The 26682-nt window shown below is 46.4% G+C and overlaps 2 long non-coding RNA genes across 5 annotated transcripts; one reads left to right on the forward strand and one right to left on the reverse strand.

Annotated features, from left to right (window-relative positions):
- Positions 1-160: 160 nt before the first annotated feature.
- Positions 161-25196, forward strand: LOC140623096 (uncharacterized). Of its 4 annotated transcripts, none has more exons than XR_012022775.1 (5): positions 161-452; positions 5027-5207; positions 18055-18144; positions 23032-23299; positions 24460-25195. It is a non-coding gene; the product is annotated as an uncharacterized lncRNA (long non-coding RNA). The 4 variants fall into 4 exon arrangements; XR_012022774.1 differs by having other exon boundaries at positions 22976-23299; positions 24711-25193; XR_012022772.1 differs by lacking the exon at positions 24460-25195 and adding an exon at positions 23406-24419 and having other exon boundaries at positions 22976-23299.
- On the reverse strand, positions 262-26101 carry LOC140623098 (uncharacterized). Its single transcript, XR_012022779.1, has 4 exons — positions 25739-26101; positions 18003-18110; positions 840-918; positions 262-696 (listed from the first exon to the last, which is right to left on the reverse strand). It is a non-coding gene; the product is annotated as an uncharacterized lncRNA (long non-coding RNA).
- Positions 26102-26682: the final 581 nt, after the last annotated feature.

The raw sequence follows: 26682 nt of genomic DNA on the forward strand, positions 1-26682 counted from the left end.
AGCGCCGCACGGTGTCCTGGGAAACTGGGGCCCACAACAAAGGGCAAAGCCCGGCCCCGCCTCCGCGCAGGCGCACCGGGGGCTGAGGGGCTGAGGGGCTGAGGGGCTGGGGGCGGGGGGGGCGGGGGGGGCGGGGGGGGCGGGGCGGGGGTCTGGACGAGAAGCGGTCACTGCGCGCGGCTCCACGATGCGTTTTATTTCAAGGAGAGTTTTCTGGGCATTGACCCAACCTAGTCCTCGTTTGCGTGGGGCCAAGTGTGTCATTCGTAGACTCTGGGAGGATATTTTGTTATACACAACAGAGTGGAATCTAAGAGGAGAACACACGGATTAGCGCCCTTCCCAGACTGAGCCCAAGTTCACGGATCTCAGTAACCTCGGCTCATAACGCGGATCAGTAACCTCGGCCACCAGCTGAGACCAACAGTCCCTGCACCTGACAGACATCTCAGGTCAGTGGTCAAGGTCTGACACTGGCTGGTGGTCATGTGAAGCCAAGTCTCCGTGGGTCAGGATCACAGTCCCCTGACAGCAGTGGTAGAAGGCACCATTTATTGCTAACGTGTTCGCAACCACTTGAGCTCACAATCATGCAAAGTTAACAGTTACCTCCATTCACTATCCCTGCCGGTCCTTATCACAGGTCAGTGAAAACAGGTCACAATCGCTGTGCAGAGACTCCTCAAATCACAGTCACTGCAGGCCACAAACACAGACATTTCAGCACAATCGGTTTATAGTCAATCCAGACCACAAAGGAGAGGAACACAGTGGGGTGCCATCACCTCAAATCCCATTCATTCAGTTATTCAGCAAATAATTATTGAGCAGCTACTTACTATGTGCTCCAGACATGTGCTAGAGTCCAGGAATACTCAATGATCAGTTAGGCAAAGTTCCTGCCTTGGATGTCACAATCTAGTCAGAGGGAGAGACACAGAGAGGCCATCATAATATGAGGTAAGTAAATGTCCAATCTGAGACCATAGAGGTAATAACTAGGGAATTATGGGTGGCCTCACAGAAAGGTGATCACAATCACTCCAAATCAGAGGTCACTATGACTCCTAGTACATCATAGCCCCAAATCACAGACATCTCCCATTAGAATCTCAGAACACCTCTACTTCCCAAACAATATACTTTTGGTTTTTAGATGATGGGGATGCAGGGATTAAAAAAAAAAAAAAAAAAGTTGGAACTACAAAACAAAGGCTTTTTCAGTAAAAATCAAAGTGGCAGGGATCCCTGGGTGGCGCAGCGGTTTAGCGCCTGCCTTTGGCCCAGGGCGCGATCCTGGAGACCCGGGATCGAATCCCACGTCAGGCTCCCGGTGCATGGAGCCTGCTTCTCCCTCTGCCTGTGTCTTTGCCTCTCTCTCTCTGTGTGACTATCATAAATAAATAAAATTAAAAAAAAAATCAAAGTGGCAAATGATACTGAAACTGTCCAAATTATGGGACACCTGAGTGGCTCAGTCAGTTAAGCATCTACCTTCAACTCAAGTCATCATCCTGGGATGCTGCTCAGCATGGAGTCTGCTGCTCCCTCTTTTTTTTTTTTTTTTTTTGCTTCTCCCTCTCCCTCTCTGCTCCTCACCCCCACCTCATCATGTATGCTCGCTCTCTCTCTCTCAAATAAATAAAATCTATCTTTTAAAAAAAGAGAGAGATAGAACTGCCCAGATTATGACTAGAAGCTCCCATACTATGGCTCACTTTAGATCCTCCACCTTGTCCCCTTGCTATCTCTACCTGCACTTCTAAGTTCCCCAGAAATGTTCTTACCCCAGCAGAACTGAACAATTAAACCCAGCCCTGAGGGCACCTGGAGAGCTCAGCTGGTTAAGCGCCTGCCTTGGGCTCAGGTCGCATTCCCAGGGTCCTGAGATCAGCCCCACATAGGGGGTCCCTGCTTCCTGCGGAGCCTCCTCCTCCCCCTGCCCCCTCCCCTGCCCGCTGCTTGCGCCCTGCTTGTGTTCACTTTCTCTCTCTCTGCCAAATAAATAAAATCTTTTTTAAAAATAAAATAAATAAAATAAAATAAAATAAAATAAAATAAATAAAATAAAATAAAATAAAATAAAATAAAATAAATCCAGCCCCAAATGACCCCATGTTGTAATCTGAGAGACCTGGAACTCCAAAGGAAGCGGCATGGCTCAGTTCTGTGAGCCAATCCCTCGACGAGTAATCTTTTGGCCTGAAGGACAGTTTTTGATCAATCAGCAAATATTAAGAACTCACTATGTCAATACTAGGGACTATTTATTGAACACCATGCTAAAGCACTCATTTTTACAACAGCTCCCCACTCCCATTCTACAGATGAAAGGAAACCTCAGACAGATTTTGTCAACTAATATTTACTGCAGGCCTATATATACCAAGCAAGTTAATTTATTTGCTCTAATTCAAACCTAGTGAGTGGTAAAATTAGAATTTGGACCTCACGTTGTTGCTTTATCCTGTGCTTTGTCTGGATTCGCAGGATAGAGGAGTGAGAGGGTCTCTGCTACACCTTGCTATGTGGAGGAGTGACCATCCTGACAGCCACCAGGCCAGCAAGCGAAAATGTCACAAAAATGGGAAGCCACCTTCCTCTAACTTGGGCTGTCCAATATGATAGCCACATGTGGCTGGGTGGTTACAGTGCAGATTTTCCAACAACACAGAAAGCTCTGGACGGCACTGTATCTCATCATTCATTCTCCCATCCCTGTTACCTCGATCATCACCACAGATTTGAGTTCCCTCTCACTTAGTATCACTCCATCCTTGTCCTCCTACTGGCAAGATGCTCCCAGCTCCTGCCCTCAGCCACGTCCCTCCTCTGTGCCCCCTGCAACCTGTGATTGGCAAATTCTTCCATATGCTCAGCCTTTTCTCAGAATGCTGCCTTCACCTCCTTGCCTCACTGAAACTTTGCTATCTCCCAAGTACACTGAGTCTTCAGCAGCCCTCTTAAGTGAATGCTATTTTCCTCTTTTTCTCCTGTACCTCAGTCAGGAAGTGGCTAAATCTACTCCTCTCCCACCCCAAATGCCATTTCTAAACCAGTGCTAATTAAAAAAAATAAATAAACCAGTGCTTCCCCCACCCCTCCTACAAAACCCCTGTTCCTTTCAGCCTTCACCATCTGGACCTACTATCTTGGTTAATGTGATCAATCAATCTCCCAATCGCTCACTGCCCATCATTCAGCTCTTGGCTCACTGCCTCTCTCTCCACCCTAAGTTTTGTTATATTTGGTGAGCGCCACATCCATGTGAATGGCCTCTCAATCACCTCCCCTGACCGCCTCATTTCCAGTGATACCTTCCACACTCCATAGCAGCTGCCCACTCCTGTGGTCACACTCTCAACTTTGTCTTCACCAGAAGCTACTCCACTTCCAACCACCGCTCAGGCTGGAGACTCTCAAACCACAACCTTTTACTTAATTCTCTCTCAACACTTTTTTGACCTTTCTCATGAGTTCTGATCCCTTGTCCTCACTAATGTCTCACTACTCATTAGACCCACCTTTCATATTCCTTCTTTCTCACCTTCATTTCCATCATCCATTACTATAACCACTCTCTTGCCTGGCTCCTCCAATTTACACTGGCCTGGCAAAACCCATACTCTGAATACATCCACCATCTGCCTTCGCAGTGCTTTTGCTAGAGCAAAACCACACTTTCAGGCAGATTACCTTCATTTCATGCTCACAATCCTACCCTCAGATTCTCAACACTACCTAGGAATGCCTTTGACATTTCTCCAGTAGGTTTGCTTTTACACTCTCCAAGACAACTTTTTTTTTAAAGATTTTATTTATTTATTCATGAGAGACGCAGAGAGAGAGGCAGAGACACAGGCAGAGGGAGAAGCAGGCTCCCTGCAGGGAGCCCAACGTGGGACGCGATCCTGGGTCTCCAGGACCATGCCCTGGGCCGAAGGCAGGCACTAAACCGCTGAGTCACCCAGATGACCCCAAAACAACTTTTATACTGATTCTCTCTATATAAAATCTTCCCCTCTCAACTGATGGTGTAGGTTCTTAAATGTTTTTTTTCCAGTTGTAGTGAGATGTGATTGACATACGACATCGTATTAGTTTTGGTGTGCAACATGATGGTTTGATGTACAACTCTTATTGCCCTAGCCTCCTCTATGTAGCTGAGGCAATAGAAGCAAAGCGGAGCTTCCTCTCATTCCTAACACAACCTGCAAACCCATCTGCCTCTGCAACCTCCAATATCTCTCCCCACCTTGTACTCTGAAAAGCACCCCCTTCCTCATAATCCCACCACAGGAGCTGTGGGGCCTACCCTCTCTCCACTTTTTAAGAACCTGGTTCCTACAAACTAATCTTTCCCGTCAGCATACGAACATGCTCTCCAATCCTTGAAAACTAATCACACAGCCATTCTGGAAAAACAGTTGGGCAATTTTTTAGAAAACTAAGCGTGCAGGGGCACCTGCATGGCTCAGTCATTTGAGATTCTGACTCTTGAGTTCAGCTCAGGTCATGATCTGGGGGTTGTGAGTTCAAGTGCCCCCATTGGGCTCTGTGCTCAGCGGGGAGTCTGCTTGAGGATTCTCTCTCTCTCTCTCTCTCTCTCTCTCCTTCTCTCTGCCCCTCCCCCTGCTCCCACTCTCCATCACTCTAAGATAAATAAAACCTTAAAAAAAAAGCTGGGGAAAAAAAAAAAAAAAAAAAAAAAAAAAAAAAAAAAAAAGCTGGGGATCCCTGGGTGGCTCAGGGGTTTGGCGCCTGCCTTTGGCCCAGGGCGCGTTCCTGGAGTCCCGGGATCGAGTCCCACATCGGGCGCCCTGCATGGAGCCTGCCTCTCCCTCTGCCTGTGTCTGTGCCTCTCTCTCTTTCTGTCTATCATAAATAAATAAAATCTTAAAAAAAAAAAAAAAAAAAAGCTAACCACACAACTACCAGATGATCCAGGAATTGCCCTCTTGGGCATTTGTTCCAGAGAAATGAAAACACCTTCCCATAAAAACTTGTATATGTATGTTCGTTGCAGCTTCATTCATAATTATCAAAAATTGGAATCAGCCCAGTTGGCCTTCAGCAGGAGAATGATTAAATACAATGTGGCACATCCCCACTATGGACCACTAGTCAGCAAGAAGAAGGCTGAACTATTGATCGCTATGTCTAACAACTTGGATGAGTCTCTTGGGAATTATGCTCGCTGAAAAAAGGTTAGGTGTTGTATGATTCCATTTATATAGCATTTGGAAATGACAATATTTTAGAAACGGAGGACAACCGAGTGACAGGCCGCTGTTTGGGATGGGGCAGGGGAGGTAGGGAGGTGGGCAGGAGGTCAGCATGGGCAACACTGGTGCCTGGGTGGCTCAGTGGTCGAGTGTCTGCCTTCAGCTCAGGTCCTGATCCCCGGGTCCTGGAATCAAGTCCCACACCAGGCTTCCCACAGGGAGCCTGCTTCTCCCTCTGCCTGTCTCTGCCTCTTTCTCTGTGTCTCTAATGAATAAATAAATACAATCTTTAAAAAAAAAAACACTAAGGGGATGCTGGTAGTTACAGAACTGCTTAGCTCTTGATTCTAATGGTGGAAACATGAACCTCTACATGTGCTAAAATTGTATAAAACCAGACGCACGCAGGCACACACAAATGAGAACAAGAAAAACCGGCATAACCTGATTAAGATGGGCAGACTGCATCAGTGTCTGCATCCTGGTTGTGATGTTACACTATGGGTAGTTTTGCAAAATGTTACCACTGGAAAGAAACTGGACAAAGTGCATAAGGGATCTCTCTGTATTATTTCTTACAACTGCCTGTGATTCTACAGTTATCTCAATATAATGTTCAATTCAAGAAGAATATACATAATGTGATAGTTTGACATTGAGTTAAAATTATGTATGTAAATATAATTAAAATGTATTTAACAATAACAACAAAAAAAGCTATGAGTGGGGTGCCTGGCGGCTCAGTCAGTAGAGCATATGACTTTTTAAAAAGATTTTATTTATTTATTTCAGAGAGAGAGAGAGAAAAAAAACAGAGCAGGAGGGAAGGGCAGAGAGAAGCAGGCTCCAGGCTTAGCAGGGAGCCTGAGCAAGAGCTTGATCCTGGGACCCTTTAGCAGACACTTAACTGACTGAGCCACCCAGGTGCCTTGAGCATGTGACTCTTGATCTTGGGGTTGTAGGTTCAAGCCCCATATTGGACATAGAGCTTACTTAAAAAAAAAAAAAAAAAAAAAAAAAAGCTGTGTGTTAGGTTACAAAGCAGAAGAGTATTCTAGTCCTTAGGAACTGCTTTTGCAAGTATGACAGTGACAAATCAAGGGACCAAAAACAGGTAACTATGAGGAGGATATATGATAAGGTACAAAGAAGGCTAAAGGCGTAATCAGTGGACCCTATTTAGGGAACCAGTGTCTGTAGGATCTCATTCAAAAAAGCTACATGGTGCCATGTGGCTCAGACAAATCTGAGCTTGGCCTCTGCCTGTCTGTATGACTTTAGACTAGTCACGTGGCTACTAAAAGCCTGTCTCTCCTCCATGAAAAACAGGGGGCCACAGCACTCGCCCTTCAAGACCACCATGGGGATTAAGTAGAATAATGAATGTGAAAGCACCTAGCCCAGTGTCTAGAAGATGTTCTGGAAATGTAAATTCAGTCCCAATTCTCTCTGAATAAAAGTCTGCTCTCCAGAAAAAATCTTTTTTTTTTCCGGAAAAAATCTAATAAAAACTAATTTACAGTGATAAAATTCTTGAATAGTTACTGATGCTTAAAAAGAAATAAAAAATAGGGATGCCTGGGTGGCTCAGCAGTTGCGTCTGCCTTCAGCTCAGGATGTGATCCTGGAGTCCCGGGATCGAGTCCCACATCAGGCTTCCTGCATGGAGCCTGCTTCTTCCTCTGCCTGTGTCTCTGCCTCTCTCTCTCTCTCTGTGTGTCTCTCATGAATAAATAAGATCTTTTAAAAAAAAAAAAGAAATAATAAAATAAAAAGAGGGGTGCCTTGTGGCTCAGTAGGTTAAGCATCTGCCTTTAGCTTGGGTTGTGATCTTGGGGTCCTGGGATTGGGCCCCATATCAAGCTTCCTACTCAGTGAGGAGTCTACTTCTCCCTCTCCCTCTGCTATTCCCCTCTGCTACTGCTTGCTTTCTCTCTCTCAAATAAATAATTTTTTTAAAGGAAAGAGAGAGAAAAAAGAGAAATAAAAGAAAAAAAACTTCATTGATCATCTTTGGAGAATTCAAAGGAACCAACTCATTTTTCTGAAAATTGGTAAATAAAGGAAGAGAATCAAGTCAAGCATTTAACTTGCCTTTCTTATATGAAATACACTTCAGGTTGACAAAATTGCTGATCTGAGAACCCCTAAGAGTAAGAAACAAGCATTCAATCTGGTTTTCATTACAAACATTCCTCAAGGTAACCAATAGGTTGATAGAATACGGAATAAATAGAACATCACCATTTTTAAAAATATTTTATTTATTTATTCATGAGAGAGACAGAGAGAAAGGCAGAGACATAGGCAGAGGGAGAAGCAGGCTCCATGCAGGGAGCCCAATGTGGGACTTGATCCTGGGACCAGGATCATACCCTGAGCCAAAGGCAAATGCTCAACCACTGAGCCACCCAGGCATCCCAGAACATCACCATTTCGTAAACTTTCATTGAGATGAAAGTCACCAATATCTGTAAAGGAAAGATGCTTAAAGGTTGGGTGCCTCTTGATGAAAGGATACAGCGCCACTTATGAAATATTCTTGACAAAAACTTGAACCTGAATCAGAGCAAGCCTTTTTTTTTTAGAGCAAGCCTTTATATCTATCTACAGTTTATAGAAAATGAAAGGTGACAGAGGAACAGGTTAAACGTCACCATATGAATGCAATCAGCAAAATGAATGTAAGAAATTTTTTTTGTAAGAAAATTTTTAAAGATAAATAATGGGGATCCCTGGGTGGCGCAGCGGTTTGGCGCCTTCCTTTGGCCCGGGTTGCAATCCTGGAGACCCGGGATCAAATCCCACGTCGGGCTCCTGGTGCGTGGAGCCTGCTTCTCCCTCTGCCTGTGTCTCTGCCTCTCTCTCTCTCTCTCTCTCTCTCTGTGTGACTATCATATATAATAAAGAAAAAAAATAATGTATTTGTTTTACAGAGAGAGACAATGCATGGCACGTGCGGATGTGTAGTGGAGGGAGGGGCAAAGAGAGAGAGAATCTCGCAGACCCCCTACTGAGCCTGGAGCCTGACATAGGGCTTGATCCCACAACCCATGAAATCATGACCTGAACTGAAATCGCGAGTTGGAAGCTTAACAGACTGAGCCACACAGGCGACCTGAATGTAGGAAATTTTTAAAGGACAAAAATCTCTGTTTCTTCACCATAATAGCATTGATGGAGAAGTTGGGAAGGAAAATCTGTATATTATAATAAATTTGAGAGTTGTCCACCAAATGTAACACCAAATGTAGCACTTTTGGGCTGGTGACATAGGACCATATGACATGATATATGACAATCATGACAATTTCTGATATCTCTATGAAATGGCTTTAACCTCACATGCCCAAATCCTTGATTCCACCTGCCCCCTCAAACCTGGTCCTTCCCAAGGCTTGTTCATGCTTCCTATCTTCACAAATGGCTCCACCACCACCTGGTTGCTCAGGCAGCTACCTTGGTGTCATTATAATTCCTCTTTCCTTCACCCCTCCCCTCTTGTTATCCAAACCATCATAACAAGTCCTGCCAAAAAAAAAAAAAAAAAAAAAAACAAGTCCTGCCATTTCTGTCTCAGAAGGGGTATATTTCTTCTCCATCTCTTCTGCCCCAATCCAACCCACCGCCATCACTTGCTTGGATCACTGCAGCCTTCAAATGACCTCCTGTCTCCTTTCTTGCTATATTCCAATCCATTCCCTTCAATTCAGCCAGGATGATTAATATTTAGTATTTTTAAAATATAGGTAGGTGTCGGGGAGGAGGAACTGGATGAGGGTGGTCAAAAAGTACCAACTTCCGGTTATAAGTAAGTACTAGCGGTGTAATATAAACATGATGGCTCTAGTCAACAGTGTTGTGTGATGTATAAGAAGGCCGTATGGGAAGGAGAGAGGATCCTAAGAGTTCTCATCACAATGAGAAAAAATCTAGATAGATATACAGAGTTGTAATTGCTCTTAGTTTTTTTGGTATGTTTTAAATATCTCTAGGAGATGACAGATATTAATTTACCGTGACAACCATTTCACAACATGCGTAAGCCACGTCATTATGCTGTATACCTTAAACTGACAGTGCTATATGTCAGTTACATCTCAATAAAGCCAGAAAACAAAATGAACAAACAGAAAAGAAATCACATTGAGCCCAATCACAAGGTACTGACCAGGTGCCCAAAATGAGCTTATTCCTGCTCAGAGAAAAAATAAACTAGCTATTTATCCCAAAACATAGATAGGTAGGTAGATAGATAATAATAAAAATCAGAATATAGATCATGTTGTTCCTGTACTTTAAACCCTCCAGTGGCTTCCTAACTCACTTATAATAAAATCTCAATTCCTTACCTTCTCCTGCATTTGAGACTCTGGATTCCAGCCTTAAGTCCCCTCCAGCTGCCTCCCATGCCCCTTGCCTTCCCGGAGCGACTCTGGCTTCTTTGTAGGGTCTCAAACATGACAAGCTCAGGGCACTTATTCCCACTATTCTCTTGGCCCAGACCACGCTCTCTCCAGATCTTCACAGGGCCAGCTCACCATCCTGGAGACCTCACCCAAAGTGAGACCTCCTCTGAGAGCCCTGGGCATTCCCTTCTCAGCAGCTGTCACACTTGCTATCGTTGGTCAGTTGTTTCCTTACTCACAGTGTCTTGTGCCCTTTATTTTTTTGTAAGATTTTATTTACTTATTCATGAGAGACGGAGAGAGGCAGAGACACAGGCAGAAGGAGAAGCAGGCTCCCTGCGGGAAGCCCGATGCAGGACTCGATCCCAGGACCCTGGGAGCACACCCTGGGCTGAAGGCAGACCCTCAACCACTGAGCCACCAAGGCGCCCCTGTCTTGCGCCCTTTAGACTGGAAGCTCTTTACAGGTGAGAAGCAAAGACCCAGGGCTATAGTAGGCAGTCGATGAATATTTTTTTTATTGTGATAAAATTCAGTGAATACTTGCTGAGGCAGGAAAGCTTGCAGCAGAGTTGGAGAGACAGGACTTAACATTTATTTACGAAACAACTGGAAGCAAAGGCAGATGGCATAATTAGTGCAAAAGCAGGTTGCTCAGCCTCTGAGTCCAGGAGTTTAGAACAATTAGCATCAGCTTCTTTGCTGAGAACAAAAAGTTCAAATACCACTTTTTCAAGGTGAAAATAGAGCCGGAGGTACTAAAAAAGATGACAAAAATAAAAGTTCTAAAAGGCTCAAGCAAGAAGATCAGGACGCCAAGTGACTGACATGTTTTTCTCCTGTTCCCTCCCAGGGTTATGCCAACACCGCCCTTGGAAACTGTAGAAGGTTACAGAAAGGCATTGCCTAACCTAAGAGTCAGAAAACCTGAGAGTCCCAGTTCTCCCCCTCACACTGGTTGTTGATCTTGGTCAAGGCACACAAGCTCTTCGTACCTGAGCTTCTCACCTACAATCTGAGTTTGGGAGCAGGGCTCTTGAGCCCTCTTTCCCCCCTCAAGACTTTAGGCTCCAAGTGGCTCCTTGCATAGAGTCAAGCTACACAGGGGCACAAATCATTGAAGGGGGGGAACCAAAATGTCAGGGGAAAGAGACTGGGAGTGAAGACTCAGCTCACCCATATCCTGGCACCACGCACCACCCTGGGGGTGGCAGGAGAAAGGGTCTGCCCATCAGCCTGTGGTCACCTGGCTGGTAAGCTCCCCTCATAGACCCTAGTTTCCACCCCACTCCCTACTCCCTGAATCGGATCTGGGGAATGGAAGGGACACTGGTTTGGCTCTCAGAGGTGGCAAAAATTTGTGAGGAATCCTGCCCCTTGGCTCCCAGGGCAGGAAATGCCTGGCGGAAGGCAAGGCAGGGGAAAGCACTAGAACCGAGAATGAGCAAGGAGCAGTACTGCCTGGGGCGTGGGGTTCCGGACCCAAGCAGAATATTATTTTAGACCAACAGGAAAAACAAAAGTAGTGGTTCCCACCGGCTTCCCAGGCCCAAGAAACTGGAAATGACTAGTGATTCCTTTCTGTTCCTCTGAGAATGGCCCCCCAGGCCTGCGGGCACATCCATCCCCTCCTGCCCCATTGAGAGGGCTCTGTCCACAAGAGACAATGAGGACTTCAGGGGCTCTTGTTCCAGCACTCTCTCCATTCTCAGGACTCGCTTTCACCTCTGGAGAAAAAATCTAGGAAAAATGACCCTTCCTTCCCACCATTCCCACTGGCCAATATCGCCATCAAAGCTTAGCTTCTGGCGCTCATAGGAATCCTACTCAACTAGAGGTATGGACATCACCCACCACCACACAGCAGGGAAGGGGCAGACCCAGGAGAGGAGCCAAGGTCCTGTTAGCCATCTGAAATTTCTGAGGGATGGTGAGAAGGTAGGGAGGAAGGTCTGAGGAAGGCAGCCTTGGGGACAGGGACCAAGAGGGGGAGAGTGCGGTGGGCTAGAGCAGCTGGGGCTGGAGCCCAGGGCCCTTGGCTCATTGCCCAGTCTCTGATCTGCTGCATTGTTCAGCTACTTCCTTCCCTGGAGGTAGTAAGCGGGTGGAGGGGACTGGGACGACGGCAAGGCTGGGAGTCAAGGGAGCAGGGTGGAGCTTCCATTAGGGGAGGGGAACTCGAGTCCGTTCCCATGACCAGCTGCCCTTCCGGCAGCCATGGGACTGCGTGGGAAAAGGTCTTGGGAGTGCAGGGGACAGTGTGTGTGTGTGTGTGTGTGTGTGTGTGTGTGTGTGCATGCGCACAGGGCACACTTTTTCATCTGTGTCTGACTGCCTTGCTTGGACTTAGTCACAGGACAAAGCCCTTTGAGAAACAGTCACCAGTCTCTGTTCCCACTGGGCTCAGCCCTGGGAGAGGCATAAGAACCTACCCAATGCCTGAGAGGAGGGTGCTGGAGGCTTAGGGCCAACTCCCTGGAGGAGACTTGACTTCTAGTGAATCCACATTGGCTGACTTCCCTGGATTTATGAGAATGCTTCTGGAATCTTCTGCAAACCTCCCAACTTCCTGGCAGAGCTCTATTACTAGCTGCATGTTGGAAAGCAGGTGGGAACCAGACATGAGGAGTGAAGTCAACCATTCCCACAGCATCTCCCTAAGAAGCCTGGAGTCCTTCATAACCACAGATCTTAGAACCAGGAGGCATGCCAAGAGATTACATGATGGTCGGGTACTCTGCCTTTAGGCAAGAAGCCTTAAGACAAAGATCACATGGGACACCTGGGTGGCTCAGCGATTGAGCGGTTGAGCGGCTACTTTTGGCCCAGGGCGTGATCCTGGCGTCCAGGATCGAGTCCCACATTGGGCTCCTTCAAGGGAGCCTGCTTCTCCCTCTGCCTGTGTCTCTGCCTCTCTCTCTCTCTCTCTCATGAATAAATAAATAAAATCTTAAAAAAAAAAAAGACAAAGGTCACAAATTAGCAGTCCACAGGTCAAATACATCCTGCAGGGCAGCCCTGGTGGCTCAGTGGTTTAGTGCCACCTTCAGTCCAGGGTGTGATCCTGGAGACCCGGGATCGAGTCCCACGTCAGGCTCCATGCATGGAGCCTGCTTCTCCCTCTGCCTGTGTCTCTGCTTCTCTCTCTCTCTCTCTCTCTCTGTGTGTGTGTGTGTGTGTGTGTGTCTCATGAATAAATAAATAAAATCTTAAAAAAACAATCAAACAAATACATCCTGCAAACACATGCCTTACTTGGCCAGTACAGCACTTAAGAAATTTTTGAACCAGGGGGCACCTGGGTGGTATAGTCAGTTAAGCATCCGTTTCTTATTTCAGTTCAGCTCATGATCTCAGGGTCCTGGGATGGGGCCCTACTTTCAGCTCCATGGCCGGCATGGAGTCTACTTTATTTATTTATTTATTTATTTATTTATTTATTTATTTATTTATTTATTTATTTATTATTTATTTATTTATGATAGTCACACAGAGAGAGAGAGAGGCAGAGACACAGGCAGAGGGAGAAGCAGGCTCCATGCACCGGGAGCCCGACATGGGACTCGATCCCGGGTCTCCAGGATCGCGCCCTGGGCCAAAGGCAGGCGCCAAACCGCTGTGCCACCCAGGGATCCCTGGAGTCTACTTTAGATTCTCTCTCCCCTCTTCCTCTGTCCCTCCCCTCCCCCTGCGCTCTCTCTCTAAAATAAATAAATTTTTAAAAAGGAAATTTTGAACCAATATTGAGAGATTTCACACACAAAAAAATCTCAATTTCTACAGTCCCTTGAAGATGTGACTAACATTGATGCCATGCTTCCCCAAGACAGCATTGAGTGGGCTGAGTAATGGTTGCTCCTGTAGAAAGAGCTCAGACTGTCCATTTTGCCACAGTCCCTACCACCTCCATTGTCCTCAACACTGAAGCTCATCACACTTGTATGATTATTACATAGTTTTCTGGGCCCTTGTCTCTATCAAAAGTGGGGACATAGGGGATCCCTGGGTGGCTCAGCAGTTTAGCGCCTGCCTTCGACCCAGGGCGTGATCCTGGAGTCCGGGGTTCAAGTCCCACATTGGGCTCCTTGCACGGAGTCTGCTTCTCCCTCTGCCTGTGCCTGTGCCTCTCTCTCTCTCTCTCTCTCTGTGTGTGTGTCTATCATGAATAAATAAATAAAATCTTTTAAAAAATGTGGGGACATAAAAGAAACCAAGAGGGCCACCTGTTTCTAGAGAGAATATTTCTACCCAGCCAGGAATATCTGCGAGCAAATAAACATGGGATATGGTGTCCTCCCACCACCTTTTCTGCATCATCCGCTCCACTTTCCAGAGGCATGATGCTTAATGCCACCCTCTGACAATACTCTGTCACAGGCTTGGTGCCAAAATTAACCCCTGTTCCTTCCCTCACCACCAAATCACAATTCTCCTTTTCTCAGTAGGAAAATTCTAGTCATAAGCCATAAAAAAGTTATGTACTGGAGCAACCCCCAGCCCTTGGTCGCTAATGACCCTGTGATAAAGCTGAAACACCTAACCTTGCTGTTCTCTCACGCAGCAACCTGTGCACGTTAGAAGGAGCTAACACCAAACTGAAAAACCAAGGTCACCCTTGGGGAGGTGGGGAGAGGGCCAGAAATGGAGGTGATGGTCCCAAACCTATCCCTAAAGCTTTAATATTTTCCAAGAAGATTATAATCATGTGTAACTTGCATTAATTAAATTAAAAGGCAGAAATGCCTTAGCCTGGTGACTGTTAGTGTCACCCCAACTAACCTTTCATGCTTATCTCCATGAACTCACAAGTTCCTGCTCCCCAGTTTCTGTGCCCATACTTTTACTCTTCTTCCTACCCAGAATGCCTTTCTCCACCTCCTCCACCAAGCCAAATCCAGCCCAATCCTCAAAGCAGTAGTCATTCAAAAACTTAGCCCATAAACATTCTAAACAAAAATTTTAAATTATGTACCCTTCAATAAAGCAGATTTTTAAAAGCTATGTATTCTTGGGGCACCTGAGTGGCTCAGTTGTTGAGCTTCTGCCTTTGGCTCAGGTCATGATCCTAGGGTCCTGGGATTGAGTCTTGCATCACGCTCCCCATGGGGAGCCTGCTCTCCCTCGGCCTTTGTCTCTGCCTCTCTCTCTGGGTCTCTCATGAATAAATAAATAAAATCTTTTTAAAAAAATAAATAAAAGCTATGTATTCTCTTAAAATTAAAAAAAATTTTTTTTCAAACTACATTTAAATACAGTTGACTCTTGAACAATGCAGGGGCCCGGGGTGCCAACTCCTACACAGTAAAAATCTGACTCCTCCCCCCAAACTTAACTACTAATAGCCTACTGTTGATTGGACATCTTACAATAACATAGTCTATTCACACATATTTAATACATGTATTATATACTGTATTCTTACAATAAAATAAGCTAGAGAAAATAAAATGTTACTAAAAAAACCATAAGGAAGATAAAATACATTTACAGTACTGTACTGCATTTATTAAAAAAAAAAACTCTTGATCTTGGGATTGTGAGTTTGAGCCTTATGTTGGGTGTAGAGATTACTTAAAAATAAAATCTTTTAAAAGTCTATGTATAAGTGCACTCTCACAACTCAAACCCATTTGTGCAAAGGTCAACTACAGTTGCAAAGGATATGATTTTTGGCATAATGACATACTGACTTTTTTTTTTTTTTTTTTTTAATTTTAGGGGCACCTGGATGGCTTAGTCAGTAAGTGTCTGTCTTCAGCTCGGGTCATGATCTCAGGGTCCTTGGACTGAGTCCCATGTTGGGCTCCCTGCTCGGTGAGGAGTCTGCTTCTCCCTCTACCTCTCCCCACCCCCCACGATCATGCTTGCTCGCTCTCTCTCTCTCTCTCTCTCAAGTAAATAAATAAAATTAAATATTTTCATTTATTTACTTGAGAGAGAAAGAGAGGGATGCCTGGGTGGCTCAGCGATTCAGCATCTGCCTTCGGCTCAGGGCAAGATCTCCGAGTCTCGGGATGGAGTCCCGCATCAGGCTCCTTGTGGAGAGCCTGCTTCTCCCTCTGCCTATATCTCTGCTCTCTCTGTGTGTCTCTCATAAATGAGTAAATTTTTTTAAATTTCTTTAAAAAAAATTTAATGAAAATAAAAAGAGAAAGCACTTGTGAGTGAGCACAGAGAGAGAGCATGAGCTGAAGGTAGGGGACAGAGGAAGAGGAAGCAGGCTCCCTGTTAAGCAGAGAGCCCAACGCAGGGCTCAATCCCAGGACCCTGAGATCATGACCTCGGCTGAAGGCAGATGCTTAACCGACTGAGCCACCCAGAACCCCAACATACTGACATTTTATTTTTTTTAATATTTTATTTATTTATTCATGAGAAGCACAGAGAGACAGAGTGGGGCAGAGACACAGGCAGAGGGAGAAGTAGGCTCCATGCAGGGAGCCCAACGTGGGACTTGATCCCGGGTCTCCAGGTTCATGCCCTGGGCGGAAGGCAGCACCAAACCTCTGAGCCACCCAGGCTGCCCCATACTGACATTTTAAAATAAAACTGATATTAAATATATCCACTGGAATCATAGTGATTTGATACTCATCATCAGCCATTTGCAAAATACATAAGCAAGTTCTTCTTATTTTTTTAATTTTTATTTATTTATGATAGTCACAGAGAGAGAGAGAGAGAGAGGCCAAGACATAGGCAGAGGGAGAAGCAGGTTCCATACACCGGAAACCCAACGTGGGATTCGATCCTGGGTCTCCAGGATTGCACCCTGGGCCAAAGGCAGGTGCCAAACCGCTGCACCACCCAGAGATCCCAAGTTCTTCTTTAATAGAGGAAAATTTAGGGATACTTGGGTGGCTCAGTGGTTGAGCATCTGCCTTTGGCTTAGAGTGTGATCCCAGGTCTGGGGATCAAGTCCAGCATTGGGGTCCCTATGGGAAGCCTGCTTCTTCCTCTGCCTATGTCTCTGCCTTTCTCTAACTGTCTCTCATGAATAAATAAAATCTTTGAAAAGAAAAAAATAGAGGAAAATTTACATCACTGCTTTTACTCCTTGAATGCATTCTTTTTATTTCTCCCACATAATGCTATCCTAATGTAATATATAGTTTATGCTTGAAAATAATTTATCATCAAATAATACTGTTATCATACAAATAATATGTATATGTGTATATATATATATATATATATATAATCTAAAATTGTATTCTTTTATTTTTATGGCCATAAGGCTCTAGAGTTTAAATGTTTCTTCTGGAAAAAAAATAAATAAATAAATTTTTCTTCTGTAATGACTTATCATTACAATTATTATTTGTTCAGTGTTTGTTAAAACAACATAAATATATTGCAAATGTTGATAGAGCATTATTAAACATAAGGAGTAAAAATATTTTTTAAGTAAGCTCTACACCCGGGGTGGGGCTCGAACTCATGACCAAGATCAAGAGATCAAGAGTTGCTTGCTTTACTGAGCCAGCCAGGTGCCCCAAGCAGTAAAATTTTATAAGAAATACAACTCATATTGAGATAGTTGTATACATGCTGGAATGAGACAGCGATCAATAATTTTATCCCTACATCCTATTCTTATGATGATAATGCTGAGAAATCTCATTCATGTAAATAAGTACATGGGAAAGGAAGAAGTTCAGGCAGAGTTACTCAATACCCCCTAAACATCCAACCAATAACAACTGAATTTGTTTCACCCCCTTCATTGGTTGAAAACAATATACTGGGAAATCTTTGATTTGAAAAACGATGTATTGCTCAGGCATCCAGAGTCATTTGCTTTCTCAATATTGAAATCATTATTTTAAATTGTTTCTTTGGAGCCCCAGAGATTTTTACACACCAAGGCAACACACCAAAATAAAAGTTAGGATGGTGGAAAAGAGGGACGCCTGGGTGGCTCAGTCGTTGAGTGTCTGCCTCTGGCTCAAGTGATCATCCCAGGGTCCTGGGATCAAGTCCTGTATCAGGCTCCCTGCAGGGAGCCTGCTTCACCCTCTGTGTCTCTCTCTGCGTCTCTCATGAATAAATAAATAAATAAAATCTAAATTAAAAAAAAAGGCCAGTGGAAAAGATTAAGTCCTTTGTATAACAGTGTAGTTAGGCTATAGTAACAAGAAACCACAAAATCTCGATTACTTTATTTTATTTTTTTTAATTTTTTTTAATTTATTTATGATAGTCACAGAGAGAGAGAGAGAGGCAGAGACACAGGCAGAGGGAGAAGCAGGCTCCATGCACCGGGAGCCCGATGTGGGATTCGATCCCGGGTCTCCAGGATCCCGCCCTGGGCCAAAGGCAGGCACCAAACGGCTGCGCCACCCAGGGATCCCAAAATCTTGATTACTTTAAACCAACAAAGATTATTCTCCAGAACTCACGATACGTGTCCATCATAGGTCAGCTGGGGGTTCTGATCCATGCCATCGTCACTCTGGGATCCGGACTCCACCATCTGAAATGTCATCAGTCACCAAGGCAGAGAGAAGGTAAGGAGAACCATACAGAGGCTCTTAAATACTTCAACCTAGAAGTTACATTTTTGCTCATATTTCATTGGCCAAAGCAGGTCACATAGCCACATCTGGCTTTTTTTTTTTTTTTTTTTAAGATTTATTTGTTTATTTTGAGAGAGAGAGAGAATAAGCAGGAAGAGAAGAGGGAGAGAGGACTCAAACAGAATGCCTGCTCCATCCCACAACCCTGAGATCACGACCTGAGTGAAACCAAGAGTCAGAGGCCCAACAGACTGGGCCACCCAGGTGCCCCTAAACCTGACTTCTAAAAAGTGGGAGAGAAAAAAAAATAAAAAATAAATAAATAAAAAGTGGGAGAGTACCTGGAGGAGAGCAGGGCACATGGGTGAGCAGCACTAGTGGTTAATACACCTCTCTTTTGTAAAATGTGAGTCAAAAAATGGTGGACATGAAGGGACCTGAGGCGTTAGGAAGCACAGTCTAGTCATGTTGAGGAGGACGTTCTGGAAATTAATTCCCTTCAACATCACCCTGCCACCTACCCTTAGAAAAGCCTTTTTTGCACCTTTAGAGGCACACCTACCCAAGTGTGAAGACCACTGCTGCCTTGGTGAAGCCTTGGTGAGGCCTTCCCTTCCTTCAGATCCAGGGCTCTCTGAGTTCCCGCTGTCGTGATTGCCTGTACTAGCCATTTGGAAGCTGAGGAGTTAGTGACATTTTTATATATGTGTTTCATGTTTTCCTAACAGGCTGTCATTTCTTTGAGATTGGAAACCATTTTAAGTTTTTATACCCACCCCCCCCCCCACACACACACTATCTATCAAGGACAGTTAGAACTTACGAGTTCTGATGACTGAATTGGTCACTTTTCTCTGTGGGCTTCCATCTCATTATTTTCTTGTTTTGTTTTTAAAACCCTGACCCTCCTCCCCTTTTTAAGGATTTTATTTATTTATTCATGAGACACACAGAGAGAAAGGCAGAGACACAGGCAGAGGGAGAAGCAGGCTCCATGCAGGGACCCCACTGTGGGACTTGATCCGTGGATACAGGGATCACAGCCTGAGCTGAAGGCAGACGCTCAACCACGGAGCCATCCAGGTGTCCCTCATATTTTATTTTATTATTTTATTTTGTTTTATTTTATTTTATTTTAATTTTATTTTATTTTATTATTTTATTTATTTTATTTATTTTTATTTACTTATTTGCCAGAGAGAGAGAGAGATTGAGCAAGCGCAAGCAGGGGGAGCAGCAGAGGGAGGGGGAGCAGCAGACTCCTCATGGAGCAGGGAGCCTGACATGAGGCTGGATCCCAGGAGCCTGGGATCATGACCTGGTGACCTGAGCCACCCAGGTGCCCTGCATCCCGTCTAGGCAATCGGAATAACCAGGCTCGCCCTGAGAACCACAACTAAGAGGACCGAAGTGAAAGCTCCTCCCATCCCACTCCCGTTCACGAGGCAGGGATCAGCGACTGACACTCCACTTGTGAAAGGCTGTATATAACGACGAGCCCTTGAAGGTTCTTGAAAGGTCGCTGGCAAGTGGGTTTAGGGGGGCCAGGCTGCCGGCAGCGAGCCCTGGGTGGCTCAGGGCCTGCCCGGCAGGCGGCGCGGCGGGACGGGAGTCCAGAGGGGCTGCAGGCGACGAGCCTCGCTGCACCCTCAGGGGCCGACCCGGCGCCTTGCTGAGCGCCCAAAGCTGCACTCGGGGCTGGAGCCCGCGCCCGGGCCGAGGGTGACACACCCCACGCTTCCGAACGGTCGCCGCACCCGCCCTGCCCCCTGGTGGCCTCGGAGGCATTGCCGGCACCGCTTCTACCCCAAGGAGGCCGAATGCTCCCGGGGGGCCTGGGGTTAACGTGGGTGAGGACCAGCTGGTCAAAACTGCTTCTGTAGAAAAAGAAAGGAACAAAGGAGGGAGAGGAGGGGACCATACACACAAGGGGGGGGGGAGGGTTAGCTGAGCACTTGTGGAGGGGGTGTCGCCCCTGGACTTACCCAACAAAGTGAAAACCAGAATCTTTGAGTTGCAAACCAACAGCAGCACAAGGGCATGGTGTAGTCCATGCAACGGTTTTTTAAATTTTTGGATTAGTTGCCAACATCCAAAATCAGGGATTCGCACATTAAAATCTGAATGTAAATAAATAAATAAATAATAAAATAAAATAAAATCTGAATGTCTAGCTTCCCCTGAAAAATCAAAACATGGAGCCATGTAAGGCCGCCATCCTCTTGAGCAGCAGCTGGCTGGGGCTGAGAAGCACTGTCTCCTTCAGCAGGACGCGAGCTCTCCTGCCCCCCCAGTCACCCAGGCTGCTACCCTCAGTGCCACCACCCCCTACCCAGCAGGCTGGGAGTTTGCAACTCGTGACTAAGGTGGACATTTCATGATGGAGAGCAAGAGCAAAAAAATATCAGGATGGGGCCAACCAGTCATCCAGTGCTTGACTTGCCTCCAGAATATCCCCACAAAGCATCATCTAGCTTATGCCTAAAAAGACCTTTGGGGACAAGAAAATCATTGCTTACTAAGGTAGCTCATTGCACCTTTGGATGGCTCTGACTGCTTCCACAGCGTGGGAACAGTCTGTCGAGATTGCATTCTCTTGAGGATATATGTCCAGAGAGAAGGGACTTGCCTGCAATATTGTGTCAAAAGTGAAGTAGTGGGATCCCTGGGTGGCGCAGTGGTTTGGCGCCTGCCTTTGGCCCAGGGCACGATCCTGGAGACCCGGGATCGAATCCCACATCGGGCTCCCGGTGCATGGAGCCTGCTTCTCCCTCTGCCTGTGTCTCTGCCTCTCTCTCTCTCTCTCTCTGTGACTATCATAAATAAATTAAAAAAAAAAAAAAAAGTGAAGTAGTCACGTAGCATACCACCACCAGGTGCCCTAGACTATGCTGGTGAGTGGTGATGGCATGAACTTGCCCTAAAGAAACTTCCAGTGTGGGCAGAGACCAGCCAGGTTTACATGGATTCTATCAACACCAGGCAGTGCTAACCGATATAGTGACATTTGGGAATAGTGCACTGAAAAGGAGCTGCCCAAATTTGAGCTCCCAAGGGGCTCTATCCCTGCCATTCCCATACACGAGAAGTTAAATATGTAAGCCCTGATAATACCAATAGTGGTTCTAAAGCTCAGTGCCATTCCTGGCACATTACTACAGACAACTGGGAGTTTAATCTGTGAGCCAGAAAGGCATACAGGTAACTGATTTAATCTTTTGTGAGACATTGAGTCAGAAGACCTGAGTTTTATGTCAATTTTGCATAAGGGAGTGAACTTGGGCACACCTCTTTGCCTCTTAGGGCCAAGGCTCCTCCATCTGTGAATGCAAATAAGGGGCTGGGTCAAATTTCTCAGGGCCTCATATTTACTTTCATATCCCCAATGCCAGCACAGTAATTGGCGATCTACAATACAAACTATGTACAAATCCACTGGGTGCTCCCTAAATTTTTTTAATATAAAATTTTTTAAAGTAAAATCTATTCCCAATGTGGGGCTTAAACTCACGATCCCAAGATCGAGTCCCAAGCTCTACCGACTGAGCCAAACAGGTGCCCCAATGCTCACTAAATGCTTGTCTTTTTTTTTTTTTTTAAGATTTTATTTATTTTTTAATGAGAGATACAGAGAGAGAGGCAGAGACACAGGCAGAGAGAGAGGCAGAGAGAGAGAAGCAGGCTCCATGCAGGGAGCCGGACGTGGGACTCGATCCCCGGTCTCCGGGATCACACCCTGGGCCGAAGGCAGGCACCAAATCGCTGAGCCACCCAGGCGACCCTAAATGTTTGTCTTTGCCAGCCGACTCTGCCTCTGAGGGCATTAGCCAGAACAGAGGCACCCAGAACAAATGGACTGGGCAGTAGCTCCAGGCAGAGTTCCTCCTTGGGAGAGCAAAAGGGAAAAATATCCGAGTGAAGCTTGTGACCATTTTTGACCACGAGAGGGCGCCAGAGCCTCACTCCGCCCACCTGGCCCCCAGGAAGAGGGAAGCCTCATCCGAGGCCACCTGCCTAGTGCGGTCTTGGGAGAGCAGAAAGCCACTGGGAACCCCCACCCCAAACACTGGGCCCAGACAAGATGCCAGTGATGTACACACAACAGGAGGGACCACTGGGTGACTCAGCGGCTGATCGTCTGCCTTCGGCTCAGGTCATGATCCCTGGGTCCTGGGATCAAGCCCTGCATCAGGCTCCCCACAGGGAGCCTGCTTCTCCCTCCGCCTGTGTCTCTGTCTCTGTGTATCTCATGAATAAAGAAAAAATAAAAATCTAAAAAAGAAAAAGGAATGAGACCTAGGGGAGATCACACTGGGTCCCTGCGTTACCTCAATTTCAGAGGTAAAACCTCTCTCTGAGGATCTCAGAGCCTGCACAGTGATCAGTAACTGTCTTGACTTGAATGCAAAGTAAAGAAAGGGCCAGAAGGCAGATGCAGGTGTGTCCTGAATGCCTGAGTTTGACCGTCGGCGTATAGGCTCTAGAGAATTATAAAAGAAAGTCCTTCGAAAGTGTGAAAGTGGTATTTTGGCATGATTCCCCTGTGGCTGTAGACAGGAGAGATTGAAACGTATACGTCCAAAAAAAGAAAAAGAAAGAAACATATACGTCCATAGGGGGCGCCTGGCTGGCTTAGGTGGGAAGAGCATGGACCCTTGATCTCAGGGTGTGAGTTTGAACCCTATGTTGGGTGTATAAATTGTTAAATAAATAAATAAATAAATATCTTAAACAAATGCATACATCCACGTAGAGTATACGCAAAGACATCTGGGGAAATTGATCTTTGGGGAAAATCCTAGTGGAAATCATTGCTCTGTAGGTGGTTGCTCCCTCCTCATTCCCTTCATGGTGCTTTTCTCTCCATCTCTTCCTGAGACCCAAGCCCCTGTCTGGAAGGCATGCTCCAGCAGTTCCAGGGATGAGAACCTGGGTCTGGAAAGAGAAACTGGCACAGTTGAGAAGCCTCTACTAGGAGAGGCTGCCTTTCCCAGGGGCTGAAGTCTACGGCATCCTGCTCTGGAAGCTGAGGAGTTACACTGGGGTGGGAGATGGGGGCATCTCTCTCCTCGCCTACGTCTTAAACCACCCAAGTAGCTGTCCTGAGAAGCCAAGCACAGAACCACAAACATAGCTCCAGAGCAAGGTATGGACTTAGGGGAGGGGAGGCAGAGGGGACCAGGAGGGCAGCATCCAGGGGGGGAAGACTGAGCTATTTGGAACCACTGACTTCTTTCTTTATTTATTTACAGAGGGAGAGGAGTGGGGGGAAAGGGAGAGAGGGACTTAAGCCCAGCACGGAGCCTGACATGAGCTCCATCTCACAATCACGACCCAAGTCAACTGCTCAAGCAGTGGAGCCACCCCAGTGCCCTGGAACCACCAACGTCTAAATCTTCCCCTCCTGGTTACTACGCACTTGAGTAGATCCACGGCCCAGATCTATAGCTGCACCCCCAGAAGGGGGACTGTGCTTCATGCTCCACCTCAGCACGAACACAGGCTACGTAGGGAATAAACATACAGTGAGAGTCCGTGGCAAGGAAGGATGACCACAGAAGGAGAATGAATGGGTGAGAGGGTGTGGTCCCTCCCCTCAGTGACGAGAGCCAAATACAACTTTGGCACTTCTCCGGACTTGAACTTCCTGTCCATGAAATGGAGGTGGTTATTCCCCAGGCCATATCCTAGAGCAACTGCAAAAATCAGAGACAAGGGGGCTTCATGACTACAGGCTATGGACGTAGCTCCTGCCTCCTCTCCTAGTCCCCGAGATTTTAAGTCCTTGAAAGCCACAAACTCAAGTAATTCATCTTGAGTGATAAAAACTCCTCATTCAGGCAGCTTTGCAAAGATGCAATTGCTTACAAACGCTAATAAGATCACCTAAGTCATCACATACAGGTAGTCGCTATAGGCACATGTATGATCCTGCTCTAGCCAGGTTAGGAAACAAGTCTACCTTCAGAGACTTCTGAGCTCTGACCACCCTTATCCAGGAGGCTTCCCCTCCCATGTTCTGTAATCGTTGAAACCTTGTTTGTGTACTTTTGCAGCCTCTTTCTTAACCAGGTAACTAGAAAGGTTTGGGTAACCGCTGGCTTTTCTTCCTGCCCAAGGAGGGTATTTCCAGTTCCATGAGGCTCTCCCAGAGTCTCCCAGGAGCCCTGGCCTTTGTGGGACCCTGTGGCCTAGAATCACAGAGAAGCATTTAACTCTGGACAGAAAACCGGGTCTTGAGCCTTTTGCTTTCCATGGGACCGACCTCCTTTTCTTTCTTTCTTTCTTTCTTTTTGTTTTTTAAAGATTTATTTATTCATTTGAAAAAGAGAAAAAAAAAAAAAACAGGAGGAAGGGTAGAGGGAGAGAAGCAGACTCCCTGCTAGGCACAGTCCTGACGTGGGGTTCGATCTCAGGACCCCAAGATCATCACCTGAGCCAAAATCAAGAGTTGGCCACTTATCCAACTGAGCCACCAGGCGCCCCTCTGTGGGACCCTTCTAACTTCAACTTCCATAGCTGCAAAAGTAAGTAATAATGCCTTTCTTATCTCACAGGGCTTTTCTGAGGATCACCAGGGATGGTGTACACGAGCATATTTTGTAAACTGTAAAGCAGTATGTGACTGTATTACCGTTGGTACGACTGCTGCTACTGTCAGAACTCTCAGATCCTACAAGCTAGCCCTGGAGGCTTGCAGATGTCCTCTGGGATTCCTGGGCCCCTGCCCTCTCCTTTCTCCACCATTCCTTCAGGTAGAACGTGGGGCTAAAAACCTTTTGAGAACCCTTGATCCACTGGGAATATAACCAAGGAGTGCATAAATTAGAATCACCTCAATTTCAGGAGGCCTGGATGCCTCCGCAGTTGGACATCTGCCTTCAGCTCAGGTCGTGATCCCCGGGTTCAGAGATCGAGTCCCACATTGGGCTCCCTGCGTGGAGCTGCTTCTCCCTCTGCCTGTGTCTCTGCCTCTCTCTGTGTGTCTCTCATGAATAAATAAATAATTTTTTTATTTTTACTTTTTATTTATTTATGATAGTCACACAGAGAGAGAGAGAGAGAGAGAGAGAGAGAGGCAGAGACACAGGCAGAGGGAGAAGCAGGCTCCATGCACCGGGAGCCCGACGTGGGATTCGATCCCAGGTCTCCAGGATCGTGCCCTGGGCCAAAGGCAGGCGCTAAACCGGTGTGCCACCTAGGGATCCCAATAAATAAAATATTAAAAAAAAATTTCACCTGGATTTCATTACTTGTTAAGGATGCAAGAAAGATGAACATGTGCTCTTCTCAACATGACCAGAGCAAAGTGTCACTGGGTACTTACCATGCTTTTGGCACATTCTCTGCTATCATTACCCCTCCTAATACTGGGAGAAGGGCCCAGATGCGTAAAGAATATATACATATTCAGAGGGGTTTGGAAAGATGGGCTTTCATGGAATGATACAGCCATTCCTTATCTGAGACTCATCTTACTAAATTGTGTTACATTTTCTCTACCACAAGCAGAAATGGAAGTACACCATCTTGGTTCTTGTATAAGCAGGAAGCCAGATGGGTCCTACGTATCCAACAAGCTTACCCCTTGGGTTAAAAGACCAGAGAGACAGCACAGTCCTGGGCTGAAGGTAGATCAGTCACTGAGGCTTCTCCGTGTCCCTTCATCCAGGAGCAGGACCCAGTCTCCTAGAAAGAGATCAGGCCACACTGAGACCAAGACACCTGGACAGAAAACAGAGTGTGGCATGACAGGATCCCTGAGCTCTAGTCCTGGCTTCTGGAACTGTCAGATGGCCATCCTGTGGCTGCTGCCTCTCTGCTGCTAAAGGGTGTGTGTGTGTGTTTCTGGAATGGCCACGTGGGGTGGTGGAAGGAGCCGGGCTGGGAGTCAGGAGACGTGAGTGAAGCATGCCTTAGCTGTTGTTTTTGTAACCTTAGAGCAAACCACTTCATCTCTCTCAGCTTCAATTTCCTCGTCTGTAAAATGGGAGCCTGAACTAAATACTCTCCATACTAACATTCTGATTCTGATGGTCAAGGGCGCCTCAGAAAAGCAGGCAAAGTGGTTTGCTCTAAGGTCACGAAGACAATGGCCGAGGGGCACCTGACCTCCCCTTGCTGACCTCCCTCCAAATGCTGGCAGGGCTCCCACTCACCCAACCCATTCAGAAGCCAGAGAAGGAGGGAGCTTGCAGATGTTGTCTGCACTGAGCAGAGAGTGTGGGTGGGCTGGGTGATGGTCAAGGAGACCCAGGGAAAATGCCTCAGGAGCTCAGGCCCCTTTCCTGTCAGCTCTGGAATAGGGCCAGGACAGTGATCTGCCCAGCCTCTCCCTTCTCACAAGGGCGGGCCCCCAGTTTCTATAGCCCCCTCCTCTGTTCCTAAGAGAACACATCAGGGAACAGGGCCTGCTCTCCTGGAAGAAGCCCATGCCTGGGGGTGGGGGAAGGCCGTGCATGCAGGGAAAGGTAGGTGGGGTAGGGTGTCGCTGGCTGCAGTTTTTGCTTCTTCCTCCTGACACTTTGC

This window comes from Canis lupus, chromosome 32 (assembly GCF_048164855.1).
Source record: "Canis lupus baileyi chromosome 32, mCanLup2.hap1, whole genome shotgun sequence".
Lineage (NCBI taxonomy): Eukaryota > Metazoa > Chordata > Mammalia > Carnivora > Canidae > Canis > Canis lupus.